Raw genomic sequence first — 16,620 nt, 5'->3', positions numbered from 1 at the left:
GTAGCTGCTTCATAACAAATTGCTTGCAAGTGTAAGGAACATAAACAACAAAAATCATAACCAATATAATGTAGTTTACCCTGGGTGAATTATTTAAAATATCTTTAGTGTGAGAGTGTAATTTCTTTTAGACTTTCTGATTAGGGTTCATCCTCCAGTTTGGAAGCACAATAAAGAACACATGCTATTTAAAATCTCACCAACAAGGGGAAAAAGATTAAAAAGTTGGACTTATTAACATGAATTTTTCAATGTATTATTACATCAGTTAGGACAGGTTAGATTATGCTGAAGTAACAACCTGAAAAATCTAAATGGTTTACAACAAAACTTATTTCTACCTTGTGCAGTACATCCATCACTCATCAGTTACTGTTCTGTTCTAACCTATTTACTCTAGGATACAGGCTGATGGATCAGTCTCTATGTAGAACACTACCACTGATTGTTCCAGAGAGAGGAAAGAGAGTAGACGACTCACATGCTGGTTCTTAAAACTTTTGTTTAGAAATGACATTTCATGGACCTAAATAAATCACCGTGTCCATACCTGAGTTCAACAAGGCAAGGAAGGAAACAGGAGACACACGTCACAACCTGACTGTAGTGGGGGAGGGGTGCATAATAATTTTGAAGGGAGGTGAAGGAATAATTTAAAATATTAATTATATCTACTTAAATTATCTTTTAAAATTTGACTTACAGAGTTTTAAAAAATTGTTTCTATCTCAAAGGAATATGAGAATATTTTCCCTTGGTTTTTGCTGTATCCTTTTTTTTTTTTTTTTTCGGTACGCGGGCCTCTCATTGTTGTGGCCTCTCCCATTGCGGAGCACAGGCTCCTGACGCGCAGGCTCAGCAGCCATGGCTCACGGGCCCAGCCACTCCGCGTCATGTGGGATCTTCGCGGACTGGGGCACGAACCCACATCCCCTAGCATCGGCAGGCGGACTCTCAACCACTGCGCCACCAGGGAAGCCGTTTGCTGTATTTTAAACGTAGCTAAGAAGCCTGTGTTGTGCTACATACACACTTATATAACTTCCCAGGATTACCAGTGCTTTCCATTGATGGTCAAATCAGTCAAAAACAATATTCTCTTCTACTGGGTTGGCCAAAAAGTGCCTTCAGTTTTTATGTAAAAATAAAAGACACATTTTTCATTTTCACCAAGAACTTTATTAAACAACATATACACTCTTTTGTTCCACTACCTTCTGCCATTTTTCAGGCAACTTCATAATTCCATCTTCCCAAAACTTTTTATCTTTTTGAGCAAAGAACTGCTCCAGGTGCCTTTTACAGTCTCCCAGGGAATTGAAAATTTTTCCATTAAGAGAATTTTGTAAAGACAAATAAATGGAAATCCAGTGGTGCGATGTCCGGTGAATATGGCGGATGAATCAGAAATTCCCAGACAAGCTGTAACAGTTTTTGCCTCATCATCAAAGAAACATGTGGTCTTGCGGTATCCTGGAAGATTATGTGTTTTCTGTTGACTAATTCAGGACGCTTTTCGTCAAGTGCTGCTTTCACTTGGTCTAACTGAGAGCAGTACTTTTTGGAATTAATCATTTGGTTTTCTGGAAGGAGCTCATAATAGAGGACTCCCTTCCAATCCCACCATATACACATCACCACCTTTGGATAAAGACTGGCCTTTGGTGTGATTGGTGGTGGTTCATGTTGCTTGCCCCACGATCTCTTCCATTCCACATTATTGTACAGTATCCACTTTTCATTGCCTGTCAATTTGTTTTAAAAATGGAACATTTTCATTATGTTTCAGTAGAGAATCGCATGTAAAAATACGGTCAAGAAGGGTTTTTTTGCTTAACTTATGTGGAACCCAAACATCAAAGTGATGAACATAACCAAGCTGGTGCAAATGATTTTCAACACTTGGTTTGGATATTTTGAGTATGTCGGCTCTCTCCCACGTCGTATAATGTTGATTGTTCTCAGTGAATGTCTTGACTTGATCGCTGTCAACTTCAACTGGTCTACCTGGCTGTGGAGCATCGTTCAGCGAGAAATCTCCAGCACGAAACTTCGCAAACCACTTTTGACACGTTTGATCAGTCACAGCACTTTCTCCATACACTGCACAAATCTTTTTCTGCATTTTGGTTCCATTTTTACCTTTCTTGAAATAATAAAGCATAATATGCCTAAAATGTTGCTTTTTTTCTTCCATCTTCAATATTGAAATGGCTACACAAAAATTCACCAATTTTGATGTCTTTTTTTAAATGCATGCTGATATGACAGCTGTCACATGCAGTCTAACAAAATTGTTTTTAATGAAGTTGAAGACAGCTAAGTGCTACTAGAGCCATCTTGTGGAAAAAAATGAACGAACCTTTTGGCCAACCCAATACATTTTTTGGGAGTAACTGTATTTACAATGAGAAATAGTCTGTGTTCTGAAAATCCACTTATTTGAATAGCCCCACTCTAGGCCTGCTTTCCCAGTCTTCAGTTTCACCTCACATGTTTACACATACATGTTTGTTGGCATACTTCTGTCAAAATGGAGTAATCTGTGTCAACCATGCTATCCAAACTATAGTGCGTTTTACATAATGAGAACACAGCTGGCACAGTGGCTTGATTCCATATACTCTGAACATATGGTTTAAGGAAGGCCAGAGGAGCTCTGATCAGGAAACTTGATTCCAATTAGAAGAGATGTATTAGAGTCCATACTCCTGTGAAGAAAAATATTGTTTTATAAATATAGGCTTCATTAAGCACCTGTCTGCACAATTTACTGAGGTTATTCAAGTTTAAAGTAAGAATAGCAATCAGGGATTATGCTTCAGTTTGAATATCAAAATTTATTTTGACTAAGGTCAGGATTATAAAGTGAAGTGAAATATAAACCTCTTTCATGAACCTCTTAGTACTGACAATCTGAAGATTGACTTCAGTGTCCCTTTGGGTTTCTGAATCACTGAGAGGCTAATATTTTTAGAGACTTTGGGGCAGCATTTGTCCTCTTGCTGGAGGTATTCAAACAGTAAAGGTTACATCCCTATTACAAATTATTGTGTACCCCAAGAATGGGCAAGGGGTAGGAGGGATAGGAACATGCACAGTACCTTGTGGGCTTAAAGCCTTTCTTATCCCCAGCACAGAATCAGATGCCTCCTTGCATTACATCTTTTATTCCAGGCATTATTGGCTGCCTTAGGCTTTGGGTACTTTTTAGGCAAACTTTTCCCTCAGTGTTAGAGCCGAGTATTATAGTTCTGTTAGCTGCTTCCAAAGGCTTTCCCTTATTAGTCTTGAACTCCCAGCATCCTTAGCAGAAAGCTATTCCGAGGGGCTACTGGCCAATAACTGTGTGACCCCTTTTGAGAAGTAGCAAGCAATAATCTTGGGGGGTTGATTCTTCCCCTCCCTCATCAATTGATTACTTTAGTTTTACCATCTGGAGTTCCTCATGGGCACTACATTGCTGAACATTTATTCCTTCAGGCAACATCTCCTTAGGAAGCATTTTTTGATCTCTTCACCTTGCCTGGTGAAGTTAGATTTTGAAACACAGAATGAGATCCTTGTATTTCTTCCATAGCCCATTAGTTTAAGGTGATTTCTAATATTGGCTGCATTAGTGTAAATTGAATATGGGAGTCAATTGCTCCCTCTGTTCAGTGGCTCCCCTTAGAGATATGAGATCCAGAAATATGTGGTCTTATGCACAGAACTTTGTGGGTGCTCAAGGAACAGCTCTGAGTTTCCTACAGCTTGTGAGAAGCCAACCATATGTTCTAGAGATTTTCCAGATATTCTCTATTTATCCCTCCAGATCTGTCATTCTCACCTAGTTCTGTGGCCTGAGAGGTTAATCATTTTCGACTGAGTGAATGGGTACCCTTGACCTCTGGCTTCTGATTTGGCAAGTAAGTCATTGGTAGGAGATTTGAGGGTGAAAGGAGAGTGAGGCAGGGGCATTTATTCCCACACCTCCCCCTCTGCTGCCTTCCTTTACAGCAGCTGCTCTTTCAGTCCTAAAGAGTGTAATGACTTTCCACATTGCCAGCCCTGGCATTGTGCATCATCTCTTCTTGGTTTACCTTAACACTATCCAGAGTCTGTAAATAGTCCCTTAGGTAAGTGCTCCTCTTACCCCTTTTGTTATAATATCTTTCCTTCTGTGACTTTGGCAGATACAAGGGCGTTTTGTAATCATATGATTACAGTTGTGAATAACTGTATTCCCAACCGATATATTGAACTGTATTCATAACCGATTCAACCCATATGCGCCTTTACCATGTATGATGCATTTCTAAGATGTTTTCTACACTTTGTGGATGCAACTGATGCTGTTTAATTGTGTCTCATCAACTTTTATTCTACAATTGTGTTCTTAGTTTCCCGAAGTAAAACATATCCCTTACCTTACTATGTAGTCTTCCAATTTTGATAATGTATATCCCTAGATTTGGAATCCAACAGTGTATGGACACTAATCTTCTACAATGTTGAGCAGATGTAACTCTTTGTTTCCAAGAGAGCTGGGGAAAAACGACTAGAATGTGAAACTAGTGAACTACGGTCACCTAGTTCTCTGATTGATTGTGTAACTGAGCGAAAATTTTAACGTCTCTAGATTTTAATTATCACTTATGTGAAGTAAGGAACCTGGGCTAAATGAGTGTTCCTTTCCATAAATACAGTTTTATTCCTTTATTAAGCCTCATCTATATGCCAGGCACACAGAAGACTGGTTTTTAATGAAAACTGTTTGTTAAAAATTTGTTAAAAATCTAGAGCAACTTGATGGAGAACGGTGCTAGGAAGTGTCATTTTTACTCCTAAATTACTTTCCCTGATTCCAGCATTTCCTAACTTGGGATCCATCATCTTTTGGAAAGTTCATGGATGGTCTTTAGGCAGGTTGTATAGTCCCTTGATTGTATGTTAGAAGACTTGGTCCATGCACGTTTTTCTGGGGTGAGTGTCCATATCTAACACTGGATTCATAATGGAAAAATGACCTCCTTTCCAACAAAAAAATTAAGGGCCACTGTCCTTTTCCTTTTCCTCACTCCTACTCCTTGAAGACATGTTAAGGACATGTGTTAAAGTTCCAGGCTGCCAAAGATATAATTAATATATGACCTACTGCCTCCATAAATGCATTTATCATGTACCATGAGCCATCTTCTTTTCACAGGGTTTCACATTTCTTTAAAATATTCTGTTGGATTTTCAGATCAACTTTTGACTTGTAGAAATGAGAAAGAGGCTTTTTGTCTATGTGACTTTCTTTTTAACTATAAACAGCCGGCATATTTAAGGACTCTTTTAGGATAAAGAGAAGAAGCAGATTTCTCTCACAGAAAAAACCAGATTAGGAGTCTTTATTTTAAAATTAAGTATCTAAATTCTGTTTTTCAGGTGTTTTTCCTTCCCTGAAGCACTAACTTGCCTAATGGAATTCTCATTGAAGTTTCTGTCTCTATCACACTGCTCTAATCAAGCCTTTAGTTTTCTTTCATTGATTTTTTTCTCCTGTGTCTCCTTATAAAAGGTGTCAGGTCACATCTATAGGATAGTAAGTGGGATAACACATCAGTATTTTCATACAGGATCAAATTCGAGAGGAGGCAGAAAATAACTTTGCCTATGGGTGATGTTTGTATTTCCAAAATATCTCCCTCTCTCCTATATATTTCAATCTGGTTTCCATCCTCCGTATTTACCCAAAACACTTCAGTTAATTTAACCAATTATTGTGTATCTGTCTCTCTACCTGCCTATCTGTCTGTCTACTTATCTATCTAATCTATTTTTCTGTCATCTTTCTGTCTGTCTCTATTTATCAACACTTATAAAGAATTTTGAGACAGTGTTCTAAGTACTTTACGAGAATTAACTCATACTTTTTTCTTTTTTTTTTTTTTTTTTTGTGGTACGCGGGCCTCTCACTGTTGTGGCCTCTCCCATTGCGGGGCACAGGCTCCAGACGCGCAGGCTCAGCGGCCATGGCTCACGGGCCCAGCCGCTCCGCGGCCTGTGGGATCTTCCCGGACCGGGGCACGAACCCATGTCCCCTGCATCGGCAGGCGGACTCTCAACCACTGCGCCACCAGGGAAGCCCTGATGCAAGTTTCTGACACCAATCTTTCAAGCCACCGATAACCAGGTCTTCAGTTACCTTTTCAGTCTTCCCCATCTTGCAGCAAAGCAAAACAATTTTGCTTTTTCCCCTGCACTTAGCAGAGTTCTAAGCAATTTAGAAAGTTTCCAAGCAACTCTTTTTTTGTGCTTCCAAGTGATAATTTAACTAGCATTAACAATTTGCTATTGACTAGTATTTTCTTCGCCCATGAGCTCTATATAATTCCCCAGAGCTCTGCCTACTGATCTTTTCTCCAGATAATTCCCTTCAACCCACATTCCCTACCACTCCCACCCTCTACAACCCACACATAACCACAACCCTCCCCGCTTCTGCCTTTCTTCATTCCTACCCCTCCCAGCACCTGTGGCAGGCTTTTCCCTCCCCACCACCCCTCACCTCAGGGTCCTCCCATTTGAACACTAAGATTACTCTGAAATCTGATCAAGTAAAATTGAAGTTAAAAAATACATAGAGCAAGATGCATCAAAGATCACTATCGGTACCCTGACCACTCCCTTCTTAGTAGGAATGCCCAAACTCTACCTGCCATTTCTATCACAATTTGGGCATGACCAACTCGTACCTCCAGCACAGTACAATGACGCCCTCAATTTGCCAGTTGGCTCATTTAAGTATTTGCCTAAGGCATTTCAATCTTGAACACTTTCCCAACACACAGATCATATCATCACACCAAGAATTCCTCCGACCAAAGCACAGGAAGGTGGGCGGGTAGATGAGAGGGTCACTGGGATCCATCTGCAAGCTCCATCTACAAGGCAGCACTCTGTGTTGTGGCATAGCGTTAAAATATTCTACAGCTTAAGAGTCCTCTGGAAGCAAGGTTCGGAGCACAGAACTAGTACAACAGGAGGCTGAATTTAGAAGATGCAGCATCTGAAAACCTCCACCCCAGAATAGGAGAGGTGCCTGCTGGCATTCATGTGCCCAGAGATCACTGCTCCCGGATTACACACTCAAAAGCAGCACATCTGTTGAAGGCCCCGGATGCATCTGCTTTGGGCTTTTAAAGATTGCCCCCTCATAAGCTCATCTGAAAACCTTAAAGGATGGTCTCCTGAATGAATACAGGGCTTCCTGAGCAAGGCCTGGAAACAGGGCATCGGAGAACTCCTCCTCCTACGCCTCTGGAAATTCAGTCTGTAGACATTTGAGGCGGGCTCTCTCCTCCAGGCTCTCGCCTCCTGCACTGCTACGACTCACGCTGGCCAGGGGCTCCATTTCTCCTGGTGCCATCAGCTTGCCATGATGAACACTCTAGTAACAAACCACGGTCTATGAAGCATTTTTGTAGCTTTCGGCTGGTACCGTCGCTGTGGGCCCACCCAAGGGTGCACCTTCAATCCCCACCCTGTCCACCGGCAAAGCAAGACCAACCCGCCCACCCAGAGTCTCCGCCGGGGACGCCTCTCCTCCTACGGGATTACCGACAACACCGACTCCGGCAGGGACTCCAGCAACGTTCCCGGCTTACCAGATTACCAGAAGCAACGCTTCAAGTGAAGGGGTAAGCTCGAGAGAGTTAGAGGGAGGGGGAGGGGCAGAGTGAGGTCACAGAAGAGGTGAGCATGGAACCTAGAGGAAAATTCCAAAGGGGTGAACTGCCACCTGGAAAATAAAGTGGGCGTCAATTTTGTCTGCTTACAGCTCCTGCCTGTCAGATACACGAGGCACCATACCAGTAACCGCTCAGGATGGTACCTGACCTCCATCACTCCCTAGACCACCCTCACACCCAGACCTGGGTTCCACCCAGCTGGGCCTGGCTGGACACTGTCCCAGGCCGAGCCAGAATTACATACCGCCCTGGGCCAGAACTGTCAGCCCCGCGAAGCTAAGTTCAGTTTCCACAGCACCAGGCCTCATCCCCAGGCGGGTTCACAACCCTCTGTCTGGAAAAAAAGGGGGCTGTTGGTATTGACAAGTTCAAGTTCTGCCCTCCCTGCCCATCTGCATCCCTGTACCCCACTGCCTTCCTTCCTGCTCATTTTCAGGGCGTCGACTGCCCAAGTGTGCCTCCAGCAAGGGCTGCGAGACCATCAGCCTCCTCCTCCTGTCTCTCTGCCTTCCTCCTTCTATACAAACCAGGGCACTGGGGACCGCTCAGCCTACACAGGAGCGGCGCCCTCCTAGAGGTCAGGCTCCCCTTCTCCAGCAAGCAGCTGTGACAGCCAGGCCTGGGGTGTTGTCCGCCCCCCGGGTTACTGCGGGTTTCCGTGGGCACTTCCGACGCACCTCTTCCCAGCACAGTTCCCCCAACACCTAGTCTCCCCTTCAACCTTCCTTCTCCTGGCAACCGCCACCCCCCCCGAGTCCCATCTAACTCTGCCATCTCCCCCACCTGTCCCCTAAGACCCTAAACTGGCCACCTCCTCCCCCAAAACTAAGCCCAGGCCCCCTGCCCTCCCTGTCACTAACTCCTCAACTCATACTTTTTAAGAGTTACCTTATTTTATCCTCAAAACCTGTGATTCTCAAACTTTGTGTCTCAAAATCACTTTTTACTCTTAAAATTATTAAAGATCTGAGTATTGCTTATGTAGGCTTAATATGTTGACATTTTTCATATTCTAATTGAGACAACTTGAAATATTTATTTAGTAATTAGTTTAACAACAATAATAAAGCCATTATAAAGTAACATAACTAACTTTTAATGAAAATAAAAATATTTTCCAGCACAAAAGCAATGTAGTGAAAAAAGTGGCATTCTTTTATATTTTTCAAATCTTTTAAATAACTGATTTAATAAAAAGCAGCTAGACTCTCTTATCTTCTTTTGCATTTAATCTGTTGTGATATGATGTTTAGGAATCATATGAAGAAATTCATAGGAATCATATGAAGAAATTTCAGCCTCACTGAGATATCTAGTTGGAAAAGGGAGGACTATTTTAATAACCTAAAGGTTATTTCATTTTTGGATTCAAAATCATGTCAATAAATGTTTCATAGTCTGCTACATTTGAACACTGGAGTATTTTGAACATCGAATGGTTATTTTTACCTATGTAGAATTTTGGAACATTATGCATTTGGAAAATGTTGGTTCACTGAGATACATAGGTCTTGGCAATATTTACATATTTCATTATATAATATGACTTGGCAATATTTACACATTTCATTATATAATATGAAAGATAAAAATGTATTGAAATTAATATTTTTACTGGTTCATCAATAACATTCTTATAGGAAATTGACTTTTTTTCTTTTACCTGCAAGTGAACTGTGGAGAAGAATACAATGGTAATAACACATTTTAGTGCTACCTCCTTGGCTTTTGCAAGTCAACTCAGTCAAAAAGGCAAATGATGTCTTAACACTATTATGAAAGTCGTTTTGATCTCACAAATCTCCTCAAAGTGGCTCTGGAAACCCCACGTGTCCACAGAGCACACTTTGATAAGCACTGTTCAAAACAGCCTATATTACAAATGAGAAAACTGAGGCAAAGAGTTTAGGTGGCTTCCTCTAGTATATACCTAGCTAGTAAATGAAGGAGGTGGGATTCTAACTGGGGTAATCTGCTACCAAATCCATGCCCTTAAACTCCGTTTTGATAAATCAAATAACATTTTTTCAGTTCTCACCTTATTTTATCGGTGTGATTTGTCATCACTGTTGTTTCCTCTCTCAACTGTTTTCCTACCTCTGCTTCCATAGTATCATCCTCTCCTAGTTTTCCTATACCACTTAGGCAGCTCTTTTTCAGCCTTCTTTGCAGTTTCATTCTCCTGTAACCATCCATCCTCAAGCTGAAGTACCTTAAGGTTTCGTCTTTCCTCTCCTATCTTCCTCAGTTTAAACTCCCTCTAGGCAATATCCATGTGCTTGCCTTCATTACCATTGATATGCAAATGACTCAGAGATTTATATCTCCAACTCTGATTTCTCTTCTGTGAAACACTTTTATTTTTAACTCATTTTACATGATTTCTTCCTTCAAACGTATTCTGAACCCTATAGGACCATAAGTAGAACTAGGTACCCTCTTCCCACCCATGACTTCAGCCTAAAGCTGCTTCTTTTCTATATCCTATTTAATGAATGTTATTACCATCTATCCATATCTTATGTGGTGACTGCAGTAGTCCCCCTCTTACCCATTCTGCACAGTGGGGGCAAAGTATCATGCAAGTTCAAATCTGTTTCCTTTCTGCTAAAAAATTTCAGGGCCTCTTCATTGCCTTTATGATAAAGCCTAATACTTTAGGATCCCCTATGAATAGGACGACTATAAGTCTCCAGTCACATGGTAACTGGTAACCCAACTATTCCTAATGTTATTAGTAGAAACGCATTTCACTTTGAAAAGTGCCTTGGTTTGCATGACGAATCTACATGGCCACCCTGTCTGTGGATGTCCTGCATGATTGGATCTCTGGTCTCATCATGTACAAAGCTCTTTCTTACTCTGGACTTCAACATAAACGGCTTTCTTCAAGTCCATGAACTACAAGCATTTTAATCCACTTACCTCCTATTATTTCTTCAGATTTCATCTCAGTCTTCACATTTTAGGGTAGGCTTTCAGATTCTACCTGATTCAGTCCCATAGCACCATAAACATTCTCTTTTGTAGCTCTTGTTTCACTTGTAGTGAATAGTTTTGTGACAAATTTCCATATCCCATTTTAGACTGTAAGCTCTGTGGCGGCAACCAGCGTGGCCTTTTAGCTCACTGTTGTATCCTCAGTATTTTTCAGTATTTGGACAAAGTGAGCATCCAGTATAATTTTTTGAAGAAACAAACAATACCTGAGATACTAATTCATATTTTTAACTAACATCTTTGAAAAAAATTAATATTTAACTATTTTTGAACACTCTTTAAAATGCAAATATGAATAGCTTTAAACATTGTTAAGATCGCCTTTTTCTGAGTTAGTTTATCAGAGATCTTTTCCTTTTTTATAGGAAGAGCTGAGGAAATGAAACTTGAATGGGAGCAAGGAAAAGATCACTCAAGAATAGGGGAGTGGCAGGAGTTAAGAGTGTGCATACGAATGTGTGTGTGTTTGTGTGTGTGTGTAGTTTGTTGGTGGGAAGAGAGCTGTTGGGAGCTGTTAGGAGGAGATTATTTTTCTCTCTTTAACTGCTGCTTTGCAACCCTGTGGGGCAGAGCCTCAAGTGAGATGTAGATACCTGTGCAATTTTACAGTTTAACCACTGGAGTAAAATATTTTGATATAGGCAAGCCAATGGACCTTTCTGTGTTTCTTTAAATTTTTCCATAGTGAGATGGTTCATTCTTGGCTCACTGGTCCCTCCAGCACCATGGCATTTGTTGCAGTTCACTGAAGGAGAGGCAGGGGAAAATGGTGCAGTTGTGTGCCTAGAGGGTAATCAGAGAGGTCACTGTAACTTTGTTTAATGAGCACATGGAGGACACAGCCTCTTTCCCCAAGTTATCAGAATTTTCCAGAAGCTGAACATTGATATAATACCCTGAGTCACAGGTAATCTGATAATGACCTCTGTTATAAATGCTTTGAAGAAAGCTTCTTTAAAGGAGTCACTCTGAGATCATGCTCAATTTGATAAATGTTCTCATGTATTTTAGCCCATTGTTTGCTAGTGGATCAAAAAATGTAAACTCTGATTCTAATGGCAGGGATTTTATTTTTAGCTAAATTTATGAAAACACCAAATGACCTTTGATCTACTAGAGAGTAGGAGACACTTCACATTGCTTTGCTGACCTGCAAAGTAGCAGGTGGCTCTTACAATTACATGAGTCAAAGCTCCTCCTAAGCCGCTCTGCTTCCACCTTGAAGGCAAATGATGTAATACCTACATGTCAAAACATCTGAAAAATATATTGAAGGTCTACGCTACTTAGTTCATTTAGCCCCAAGGTGTGGTATGTAATCTAGCCCCTTGAAAGGTACCAAACACATTTGAAATACTTTTTTGTGTTGTGCATTTTCTGTGACTTAATGGTAGTTTTTGTTTAGCAGTTTGTAGAAATCTTCCCAATGACTGGTATTCAGTCATCAAACAATTACTAAGAGTGTAAGACTTTTTTATAAAAGAAATAACAAAACCTGTTCTTATGAGTCATCAAAATTTTCTTTCCTCATAATTTTCTATAACTTTCCACTTTGTGATTATTCCCCTGTAACTTTACGCTTTTAATGCGGTCATTGGTACCAATATATAAGAAAGAAAACTTTTACTTCTGTAGTCTCCCTGTTATTAAATGTGTAGCAATGATGATTTTTTTCTTTAAATGTAGATAACTAGTCAAAGAAATCAATTTTAATTAATGCAGATCTCACCATAAATTCATTATGAACTTACTGGGTGATGTAAGTAAAATGTTAAATTTTGCCTTACTTTATATTTTTGTTTTATAAACAAAGTTTTCAAGAATAAATCTATCTTCTAGAATTAAGGACTAGAAATAAATAAGATAATATATACATAAAAACTCAAAAACTTGATAGTTTTGAAACTTTTTGCTCAAATTTTATAATTGTTATATTTTTCACTTAGAATATAAATTAAATGCCACCTGTGAACATTTTTGAAGTAGATGATTCATTTTGACGTTTGAATTGTATTATTATACATTGGTCCATAAATTTTAGAATAACTGTTCTATTAATATTTCTCTGACTGATAAATGTTTATTAAACACTAGTAATGTTGAGAGTCATAATTAAAAACTATACATCTTTACCAGCCAAGTTAATAAAATACACATTTTGACCTTATTATAGAATGTGACACGCTGAATTATCACAAGTGTCTCCTCTTATCAAGTATAAAAACAACTATTGGAATAACATTGTGATTTATTTAAATTTATGTCTACCAAACAAGCATAATTTCTGGTCCATGGCCAGAACTCAGTAATGGCTTGTTGCATGGGTAAAATATCTATAAAATGTACATAAATCATAAGGGGGTAAACTTACAAAAGAGGGAATTGACCACTCAAGACTTCAGACAGGTAACCCCAAAACAAATACGTCAGCAAACAGGGTTGCTGACATGCTGTGGAATTAGTAGAATTGATATATCACTACTTGCTTTCTGGTATGTGTGTACATGCATTTGTGGGAGAAGAGGGTACTGTCAGCCTGACAGGGCAGGAAGAGTGGAGGGTGAACATACCATAAAGGTTTAAGAAATTCAAGATGGACTTAATGGAGAAACATCATCCTAAAGGTTCGTTAATTCATTCAAGAAATATCTATTGAGTGCTTCCTATATGCACTATTTTATTTATTTATTTATTTTTTTAAGAAGATGTTGAGGGTAGGAGTTTATTAACTTATTTATTTTTGCTGTGTTGGGTCTTCGTTTCTGTGTGAGGGCTTTCTCTAGTTGTGGAAAGCGGGGGCCAATCTTCATCGCGGTGCGCGGGCCTCTCATTATCGCGGCCTCTCTTGTGGAGCACAGGCTCCAGACGCGCAGGCTCAGTAGTTTGTGGCTCACGGGCCTAGTAGCTCTGCGGCATGTGGGATCCTCCCAGACCAGGGCTCGAACCCGTGTCCCCTGCATTAACAGGCAGATTCTCAACCACTGCGCCACCAGGGAAGCCCCTATGCACTATTTTAAATTGCAGAAATGTAGCAGTGGACAAAACAGAGCCCTACTCAGAGTCCACATTTTAGTTTATAAAAAAATATTTTGAGGATAAAGTGGGTTCATTTGTTAGACAATAGAAAGATGATCTTCCCATTGTAAGTATAATATTTTAAATCATCTCTGAAAAAGAGATCTCCAGAGAAGAGATTCAAGGATTTCCACCCAATTCTTTCAATACTTAGTAGATCTCCCTGGAGAGAAATTATTCCCATTGGTTTACTTAACCCTCACACGCTGCATTTTAAACTAGTTTCCTCAGAGTCTGTGTCCATAATGGGAATGAAGGTAAAGAAAGGATAAACACTAGGATGAAATAAAGGTCAGGAGAGGAGTTTTTTAACAGGAGAGAAGAAAAGGAGAAAAAGGAATAAGAAACTATATTTAGATTTATTTCCAGAGCAAGAGGAAATGAGAAAAGATGTTTGTGAAAAAATCATCCCTACTTGTCTAAGATCCCATGTGATTATATTTAGACCTAGATATTTTTGATAATTTTCACAGTCTCTCATATCTCTTTATTTTACTCAATGTGGTAAACAGACATTATTTAATACATTTTTATTATTTACTTCTCTTTAAACTTCAACATATTATCATTTTCTTTACCATTTAAGGTTAGATTTCCTTGACTATCTTTTGTAATTTTTACCTATTTTTCTTCTGATATGTAATTCCCCAAATATACCATGGTCATCTATTTTGCAGGAAATTGTATTTCTTTCTATTAGTTTGTGCTTATTAGAAATAATCTTTTTTTTTAAACATCTTTACTGGAGTATAATTGCTTTACAGTGTTGTGTTAGTTTCTGCTGTATAACAAAGTGGACCAGCTATATGTATACATATATCCCCTCCCTCTTGTGTCTCCCTCCCACCTTCCCTATCCCACCCCTCTAGGTGATCACAAAGCACTGAGCTGATCACCCCCATGCAATGCAGCTGCTTCCCACTATCTATCTGTTTTACATTTGGTAGTGTATTTGTGTCGATGCTACTCTCTCACTTTGTCCCATCTTACCCTTCCCCCTCCCCATGTCCTCAAGTCCATTCTCTACGTCTGTGTCTTTATTCCTGTCCTGCCCTTAGTTTCATCAGGACCTTTTTTTTTTTTTTTAATTCTATATATATGTGTTAGCATAGGCTATTTGTTTTTCTCTTTCTGACTTACTTCACTCTGTATGACAGACTCTAGGTCCATCCACCTCACTACAAATAACTCAAAGAAATAATCTTTCTTTTTTAGACATTAGAAGTTGCACATTTGTATATTAGAGGAGTCCTGGGATTTCACTGGAGGGATTCTTGAAGTTATCTCTATGAAACTCTATCTTGACATATAGTTGAAGAAAAGACACTTGCCTATATCAAAACTTGGGCACTAATGGAGAATGTAAGAGGGGTTCATCTTCCCCAGGTGGTGCCACCAGTATACAATATATCTCTCAGTACTGTAGCTATGGTGATCACTCTAGTTTCTATATCATTCAACATCATTCAAAAAATATCATTTTCCTGTGCTACTTATAAATTTATTTATTTGATTTTCTAATTTTTCTCTTGTTTTAAATGCATTTTAATAAGCTACAACATTCTAAGACAGAGTATCATTCTAAGGCAATGTAAACATATGTAAAATAATCACTATGACCTTTTTTATTTCTCCATGTACTCTGGGTTCAATTAAAATTTCTTGCTACTGCCTACAAACCCAGTCTTCTGTCTGCATAGTCTGGTTTTATGAGGTCAAAAACATTTTTTGTAGGTAAAATTATCAATTCATTGAAAATGGTGTAATTTAATAGTCTCCAGACTGTGCAAATTTAGGGACTTAGGTATTCTTAAACTCAAGTGAAGTTTATTAAACCTAAGGATTTAGTAGTTAATACAAGTTACACATTTGCACAGTCATTCCTAATGTTTATAAAGGTGTATACTTTGCATAACATTTGCATTGCTATACTTGTCAATCAGCTTTAGCTGTTCTTAGTTTGATGAGGCTAGACAGGTGGTTGGGGTATATATCGAGGCGTGAGGCTATAGGGAAAGCAGTTAAATGTATTCCGTCACATAAATGTGTAGAAAGATAAAGAAGAATGCAGAGAGAGGGAGGCAAGTGTGGGTTCCTTCGTGACCATAAATTTATTGGACATCATTCTTTCACTTTAAAACTCTTCAGGACCATTAGTCTGATTCTTCATTTTCTCCATAGGCTTGCACATTTTAACTAGAGTATTTTCACTAACTGTGGTCCTACTTCACCCTTTTAAAAAGTTACCTTCTTATGTGATTGCTCTCTTCCTTTTCTAATGATAGCACACAAGAAAATAGTTTAAACTGTAACCTCTAAAGCCACTTAATCAAATCTTACCTATAAAATGGAGTGTGTATCCTCACCACAGTACATTGACATTGGCATTGGAAAAATAAAATCTTAATTTTTAGACTTATGGAGTTGAAAGGCTACCACCACAAAATGTGCATGATGACATTTACACAGCCTCAATGACATGACACTTTAGAATGAGAGCTCCAAGTCTCCTGACTGTGGCCCACCTGCAAGTCATTATAGACCATAATATGTTTCTCAAGTCCTGACCATATTATTTATAGAGCTTGACCAGCCTGTCAGAGAATAATAACAGCATTTCATCCTTCTGCTGTGCCCTACATCTCAATGTTCCTTACTAACATGAATAAATTCTTATATCACTTCTGTGTGGTATTGGATAAATATTATGACATCAAGTTTTACAGATGGGGAAGTAGAAAATGAAGCACAGATGTTAAATAATTTTCTCCAATCCCAGGTCAATATGTAGCACTTTTCTACAGACCGTATAAATAATACCAAGGAT

The 16,620-nt window shown here is 39.2% G+C and overlaps 1 pseudogene; it reads right to left on the bottom strand.

Annotated features, from left to right (window-relative positions):
• Nucleotides 1-7,381, bottom strand: part of LOC103090199 (dematin-like) — a 73,172-nt pseudogene extending 65,791 nt beyond the window's left edge.
• Between the last annotated feature and the right edge of the window lie 9,239 nt (nt 7,382-16,620).

Source organism: Lipotes vexillifer, unplaced genomic scaffold (genome assembly GCF_000442215.2).
Source record: "Lipotes vexillifer unplaced genomic scaffold, Lipotes_vexillifer_v1.1 scaffold742, whole genome shotgun sequence".
Taxonomy (NCBI): Eukaryota; Metazoa; Chordata; class Mammalia; order Artiodactyla; family Lipotidae; genus Lipotes; species Lipotes vexillifer.
Note: the sequence above shows the minus strand (reverse complement) of the source record. Positions and strands in the feature narration are given on the sequence as shown.